Source organism: Gymnoscopelus braueri, assembly GCF_963280865.1.
Source record: "Gymnoscopelus braueri genome assembly, chromosome: 19".
Classification (NCBI taxonomy): domain Eukaryota; kingdom Metazoa; phylum Chordata; class Actinopteri; order Myctophiformes; family Myctophidae; genus Gymnoscopelus; species Gymnoscopelus braueri.
Genome location: NC_137621.1, coordinates 48723991 through 48731995, shown reverse-complemented (window position 1 = coordinate 48731995; position 8005 = coordinate 48723991). Strand labels below are relative to the sequence as shown.

Here is an 8005-nt window from a genome sequence, read left to right as displayed (position 1 = left end):
TTCAAATATGTTAGTACTTTTACTTTTGGTACTTTAAGTACATTTTGATGCCAATACTTTTGTACTTTTACTCAAGTACATTTTTAATTCCAGACTTTTACTTGTATCAGAGTACTTCTACATTGCAGTATTGATACTTTTACTTAAGTAAAACATTTGAGTACTTTTTCCACCACTGAAACCAACACAATAGACCAGCAGGGGGGGGGTCACGCATTGGCAACTCGATTTAAAAATGTTTTAACAAAGAAACCGGGGGGTTCTGTGGGATTTCTCACTCGGTGAATGGCGGGAGAACACCATGGCTCCACCACGCCATGTCATTACTGAAGTAACCGAGTAGAAAATGTATATCCTCTAGAAATGCTCAATACACTCTTCAGATGAATACTTGCCTTCATGTGAATGTGTGTGCTTCAAAGCAGCCATAGTAAATTATTTTAATATTAAGGAAAAGGTAATGTTGACTCTACACTGCAAACAAACAATAATGCACAGCTAATAATGCTGTTATCAAAATCAATTCATATATTTATTAATCAAAAGAACACTTATAAATCTTATAATCATTCAATCTCAATCAGCTGCAGCAGATAGGCTAAACAGGGGTCGGCAACCTTTTTGTCATGAAGTGCCATGTTTTCATTTTCTTGATAGTCATTATGTGTGCCATATCAACATTAAATTTAATTATGACACCACATCAAAATTAAATATTTCCAACTGATTTTGGTTGTCCATAGGCTATGTCCATAGGCTATACATAACAACTTTTTTTTTAAGGATCCTGGCTAATAGCCAAATATGCCATTATAATTATAAATGTAAAATTAGAAACTATATATATATTTTATTTTATATTTTATTTATTTTAGAACATCATCAACTTGCAACGGGCATTGCCCCTCTTGAGTAAAAGATGAACTGTTTCTAAAATAAATAAAATATTTAAGGTGTTTTACATTTGTTATTTTAGTTATAGAGTGCAATTATAATGTATTAAGGTCTATTTGGCCTTTTAGCCAGGAATCCATTTAAATATATTGGCCGTTTCTCAATACCCGAACTTGGGAAGCATGGACTTGCGTCCTTGGAAGTTCAGACTTGCAAGTTCGCCTCGGAAGTAGGAACTTCCGAGGACGGGAGGACGGGAGGACGGGAGTACGGTAGTTGGAACGGCAGCGTACTTCCGAGGACGGGAGGACGGGAGAACGGGAGTACGGTAGTTGGAACGGCAGCGTACTCGATGACGTCACCATCTCGTTATTTTTGTACAACGGAGTATAAAATAAGTTTAATGTGCTGTTTACAACAAAACATTCTATAAAAAATAAAATTTAAATAAAACAACACTGCCTCTTTTCGTTTTTAAAAGAGAAATACATGTTAATATCCCATTTACTGTTATATTTTTTTAAAAGCGTATAGAAATATGCATATGAAGGCCTATACCAGGGGTTTTCAACCGGTGGTCCGCGGACCACTGGTGGTCCGCAAAGGTATTGCAGGTGGTCCCTGCCCATGCATAAAAAAAATTCAAAATAAACGTTTCTTAAAAAACGTTTTTTTTTTTTTTTTTTTTTTTTACTTTTAATAACTTACAGGAGTTCTTACTGTATCGTGTGTGTGATATGAAATGTGAGCTTACCATAATCACAGTAATCCTTAATCATATTCCATCATATTCAAACAAAATCACTGTATTTTATTATTAGATATTATATTGATATTATAAGAAAGACAAGCATTTTAAAAGTGAGAACGGGACAAAAATGGACCAGAAGCGTCTTGTAGTTGCTGCTGTGGCTGTAGGCATGCTGCATTTAGAGGCTGAAGAGGAGGCTGCCCAGTGGAGGAGGAGAATCCGTGCAAGGAGAGCCAGGATGGAGCTGAGGAGGCAGAGGAGAGATGCCATGTTGGCCTGCCTCTCTAGTGTTGTAAGTTTATCTAACTAGGCAATTTTTTGTATTGGATCATGCTTTGTGTTAGTAGTTAGCCTAGACTTCACAGTTTACTTGGTAAGCATAAATAAAACACAAATAAGTGTGAATAAAGTACCTGTACTGTACCTCATCTGTGTGACATTGTATATCATTAGTCAAAACCAGAATATCCCATGAGTCATGTCTATGAAGGCTAGCTTTATGTATGGTGAAACATAAACCTTTATATAAACTGTGGGACACGTCATTAGTGAAAAGCACTATATTTCATATAAGGCTACAGTGGCTTTCTGGTCTGATAATTCTGCAAGATTTCAGCAATTCAAGAGATGTGGTGTAGACAGAAATAGGTCCAAGTACAGTTGCAACTCTGGTCTTCATTACATAATAATGTAATAATGTAGGTTTGGGTGATATGGACCTTGATATTTTGATGTTATGGTGAAATCACTATGAGATTTAAAAAAAGTAAAATAATCAGTTATGCCAATATAAGCAATATTTTCAAAACTTTTCCAAAGTATTTAGCCCCAATTCCAGGCGTATAGCAATGGTGCAATAATCTTAAAAGGGCAAGATCACTTTAATAATAATAATAATAATAATAATAATAATACATCAGACTTATATAGCGCTTTTCTAGTACCCAAAGTCGCTTTACAAAACAGTTTAAAAACAATTTTATTAGGAGAAAAAGAAGATGTTAAAAGGCTAAAAACAAAAGGCTAAGGCTTAGAGGAAGAAAGTGAGATTTGGTTTGGGTTAAGCAGGGAAAGCGAGTCTAAAAAGGTGGGTTTTGAACACGGCAAGAGTGGGGGCGGCTTTGATGTGAGGTGGGAGTGGGTTCCAACCTCTACTTTGGTAGAGGTTTGGGTTGTGTAGTTACCTGTCCAAGGTGGACAAGAAATCAAAAATAATTGCTCCATTGATTAGAAATTGAGAATTCAAAATATGCTCCTCATTGACACTGTACAGTGAAACAGTTCTTAAAGTCACTCTTTTAGCACTAACAAGGCTGATTCAGACAATATAGATCACCAAACACAGTACTGTTTTTTTTTTTAAATAAAAATATCAACTTCCTGTTGATTAACTATTTTTATTAAGAAGAAAACCCGGACTGGATCTGGATCATTGTCTGAATCAGTTTGTTTCTTTATGTGCTAAAAGAGTGACTTTGAGAGCTGTTTCACTGTACAATGTAAGTCAATGTGGAGCATATTTTGAATTATCAATTTCTAATCAAGGGAGCAATTTTTTTTTTCTTCTTGACTACCTTTGGAGTTACATCATGGCAAGGTAACTACACAACCCCAACCCCTACCAAAGTGGTCTTGCCCTTTAAACATGTGTGCTATCAATGCCACTGCCTAGATAGACTCCAGCAAAGGTGTCACGTGACAAAAGGAACAGATCTACAAGGCAACAATGTATGACGCAACGCGTTAGCTTGTAGATCTACTATTTTTGTCACATGACATCCTGTGTACATTAGGTGGCACGTATTTCAAGTAATGCTAGACATGTTTTGGGACAATAGACAATGCAAATTAGATCCAAGCATTAAAAAAATTCAGTTAACCCATTAAGACCGGGAAAGCATCTGTGTGTCATTTTAAGATTTCTTTGGCTATTCAAAAATAGCAGATATACAAGCTCACTATGAGCTGGTCTACTGTATCTGATATTTTTTTGAAAAATCGTGGAAGATTTGTGCACAACAAAACTTGTGTATATATATATGTTTTAAAGCAAACATTTTAAACTCCGATCTGTGCTTCTGGGTGGTCCCTGGAACAACATTTAGAGATGGGGGTTCGCGGCTAAATACATATCATTTTGTGGGCCCTTGACATGGCAAAGTTGGAGTACCACTTATACAACATACTGTTAGGATTTAGAAAACATTTGGCCGCGGACCCCCATCTCAAAACGTTTTATTCCAGGGACCCCCACAGAAGCAATGATTTAAAAAAAAAAAAAAAAAATTATGTGCACAATTGTCCCAGAGTTTAAAAAAAATTGCAGATCTACAAGCTCATAGCGTGGCACAGTGCCGCACTATGAGCTTGTATATCTGCCATTTTGTGACATGATGTTCTTTTTTTTACAGGACCAACCCACAGTGCGCTATCATGCGCAATTGAATGAGCATGTCCCCTTCCTCAGTCCCCTGTACTTCGCCGGTGGCGACACAAAACCAGCCCTACGGCTATCCAGGTTGAGTGTGACCATGCTCATCCATATGCTGCCCCGGGAGAAGGACCACGGATGGAGCCATGAAATTGAGGTGCTGGTGACACTTTACTGGCTGGCCTGTGGGGCGTCCTACAGGATGACACGAGACGCCTTCGGGATGCCAATCTCCACCATCTGCAGGACGGTCCACAAGGTCTTGGGAGGAAATGATGACAGAGCTCCTCCACAGAGTGATTCATTTCCCCAGACCCGAGGACATGGAGGAGGTGGGGGCCGAGTTTCGCTGGCTAGCTGGACATCCGGTATTCCGCCATGCTGCCGGTGCCATCGACGGTTGCCACGTCCGAATCGTCCCCCCTAGACTGCCACAAAAAAAGTGCTACATTAACAGGAAGCTTTTCCCCTCACTGGTCCTGCAGGGTATCTGTGATGCGAATGGCAGGTTTCTGTTTACATTGGCCAACCAGGTACTGTACATGATGCCCTTGTCACGCGTCACTCTTTTAGCACATAAACGAACAAAGCTGATTCAGACAATATAGAACATCACCAAAGCCAGTACTGTTTGTATTTTTAGTGCAAATCGAAACTTCCTGTTGATTTTACTATTTTTAATAAGAACAAAACTGTCAAGTCTAGGCTAATTACTAACACAAAGCATTATCCAATACAAAAATTGCCTAGTTAGATAAACTTACAACACTAGAGAGGCAGGCCAACATGGCATCTCAACAAGACGGCAATCCGCAGTCTTCAACTAGTAAAACCAACAGGAAGTTAACATTTTTATTAGAATAAACAAAACAGTACTGGGTTTGGTGATGTTCTATATCGTCTGAATCAGCGTTGTTTACATTCGTTTATGTGCTAATAATAATGTCAATGTTTATGTACAATGTAAGTCAATGAGGAGCATATTTAGAATGATAAATTTCTAATCAATGGAGCGATTATTTGTGATTTCTTAATCTTGTCCACCATGGCACGTTAAATAGACTCCAGTAAAGGTGTCACGTGACAAAAAGAACAGATCTACAAGCTAACAACATATCACGGTGCATTTTAATTTTGGTCACTTTTACCTCACCGAAGCCTCGCCGGTCTACTCCACGTCCTGAGCTTCCTTGTGGGCAGGGGGTGGAGCCGGGAGGAAGCCTCGCCGCTCTGTTCCAGGTCCTCAGCTTCCTCGCGGCCAGGGGGGTGGGGGATGGCACTGAGAGGGACTTGTCTGGGAACGGTATTGCGCCATGCTGCCGGTGCCACGTCCGAATGGTCCCCCCCTACATCAACAGAAAGCTTTTGCCCTCACTGGTGCTGCAGGGTATCTGTGTTGGAGCGATTATTTTTGATTTCTTGTCCACCTTTGGAGTTACATCATGGCACGTTAACTACACAACCCTAGCCTCTACCAAAGTGGTATTGACCTTTAAACATGTGTGCTATCAATGCCTCTGCCTAGATAGACTACAGTAAAGGTGTCACCTGACAAAAAGAACAGATCTACAAGCTAACATATCACAGTGCATTTTCATTTTGGTCACTTTTACCTGGCCGAAGCCTCGCCGGTCTTCTCCAGGTCCTCAGCTTCATTGCGGGCAGGGGGGGGGGCCGGGAGGAAGCTTCCCCGGTCTTTTCCAGGTCATCAGCTTCCTCCCGGCCGGGGTGCAGTAATTAGAACCCTATTTTCAGGAGCATAAAGACCCACCAACAGGCAAAGGGATAGAGCCTGGTGGTGCCACAGCTGCAGGTGGCGTGGTGCGCTTAGCGACCTCTAGCCCTTCTTCGAAAGCAGAGGAAGCCAGGGAAAGCCAGCCACGACCTAAGAAAAAAAAATGAAGATATGCTGGATTTGTTTCGGGAGGAAGCCTCGCCGGTCTGTTCCAGGTCCTCAGCTTCCTCGCGGCCAGGAATGTGGGGCGGGAGGAAGCTTCCCCGGTCTTTTCCAGGTCATCAGCTTCCTCCCGGCCGGGGTGGGGCGGCTCTCCACTGGATTCCTGACAAGAAAAAATATACGATAATTTAAAGCAATCTGCTTGTGTTCAAATATGTGTATCAAATATAATTTTATTCCAAGGCAACGTCTCTCTTCCATGGTTAGAGAGGGAGAGAGCGCAAGATTGCATTGGGGATAATGGCTTGTGCAGTCTTCTCTTAATCTGTTCTTTTTGTCACGTCCGATATACATTTAGGCTGCAATCACACAACCTGTTTGGCGAAAAACTAACTTATGTTACATGTTTTGTGTAATGTACATGTTTTGGAAAATGTTTTTTATCAACAAAATCAATAGCCAAAAACAATGCATAGCCAAATATTTTTCCACGACCCTTGATAAATTCAAAACCTTTTCCAGGACTGGAAAAGTTTTTTTCTAATTATGAAATATTTCAGGGAATTTCATGACTGTGGGGACCCTGTACATTAGGCTGCACGTATTTCAAGTAATGCTAGGCATGTTTTGGGACAAAACATGAAATCAATAGCCAATGCAAATTGTATCCAAACATTTTCTAAAACATTCAGATTAAGACTGTCATTTTAAGATTTCTTTGGCTATTCAAAACATTAACATTAACATTCAACATACATTGGCCAACCAGGTACTGTACATGATGCCCTTGTCATGCGGCGATCACGCTTCTACAAGCAGGCCCTGTATCCACCAGCAAGGTACTTCCTGTTGGGTGATGGAGGCTATCCGTGCTTGCAGCACCCTGTGGCTCTTATGACTCCATACCGCAAGCCTTTGGCAGGTAAGAACGCTCTTCCTGTGTCATAAGAAAACACACACACACACACACACACACACACACACACACACACACACACACACAGAGAGAGAGTACTTTGGTGACTTTGAAATACACAATAGATTTACAAAGTACATTTGAATTCACAGGCCAAGTTCAAGCACGGTACAACCGGCACCACACCAAAGGACGCAACATCGTAGAGCGTACCTTTGGGATGCTGAAGGCACGGTGGCGCTCGATCTTCCTTCGGGCCCTGGAGATCAGGCCCATCTTTGCCCCAAAGGTGATCGCCGCAGGCTGCATATAATACTCCACAACATTTGCAAGGCAGCAGGGGATATCCTGGACGAGGAGGAGGAGCAGGAGGAAGGCCCGGGCCCAGTTGAGGAGGATGGCGCAGACTGCGCTGAGAGGGAACTGTCTGGGAACGGTCTCCGAGAGAGGCTTGCTGATGAAATCAGTGCTCCTGATGAACTGGATGCATGGCTGGGAGACCATGATTACATGTAGAGCAGAGGTCTTCAACGGTGGTCCAGGACCCCTAGGGGGTCCTCAGAGTTACTACAGGGGGGTCCACCAAATCTTTGTGTGATAGGAACTTTTTTTTTACATTATCCACTTGAACCCTAGCATCCCTATTCTGAGAGGAACATTAGCCGGAAATAGCAGATCTGCTATTTTCAGCAGAGGTTTGGTGTAGGGGGGAGCAAACCAAGTACAGAGCGCAAGGTCAAGTTTACTAAGTATTGATGGTTCAAGTGGTTAAATATATGAAAATACACATTAACATGAATCTAGCACAACACTACACAATGATAGTGCTGTCAAACAAGTCCATGGATCTATCTATGAAATCTATGAAAAGGTTTAATCTGCAACATATGTAGTAGGGGGTCCCTGCTTCATCTCTCTCTCAGCTATAGGGGTCCTTGGCCTGAAAAACATTGAAGACCCCTGATCTACAGACAGAGGAAGGTTTGTGTACAGCAGGGGTGTTCAACAGGGGGTCCGGAACCTCTAGGGGGTTCTTAGAGTTACTAAAGAGGGTCCGCCAACTCTTTGTTTGATGGGGAACAAGCTTATAGATCTGCTATATTTAGCAGTTCAAAT

The 8005-nt window shown here is 41.4% G+C and overlaps 1 long non-coding RNA gene across 1 annotated transcript; it reads right to left on the bottom strand.

Annotated features, from left to right (window-relative positions):
- Positions 1-6060: 6060 nt before the first annotated feature.
- On the bottom strand, positions 6061-7182 carry LOC308074509. Its single transcript, XR_013932116.1, has 3 exons — positions 7103-7182; positions 6730-6910; positions 6061-6136 (listed from the first exon to the last, which is right to left on the bottom strand). It is a non-coding gene; the product is annotated as an uncharacterized lncRNA (long non-coding RNA).
- Positions 7183-8005: the final 823 nt, after the last annotated feature.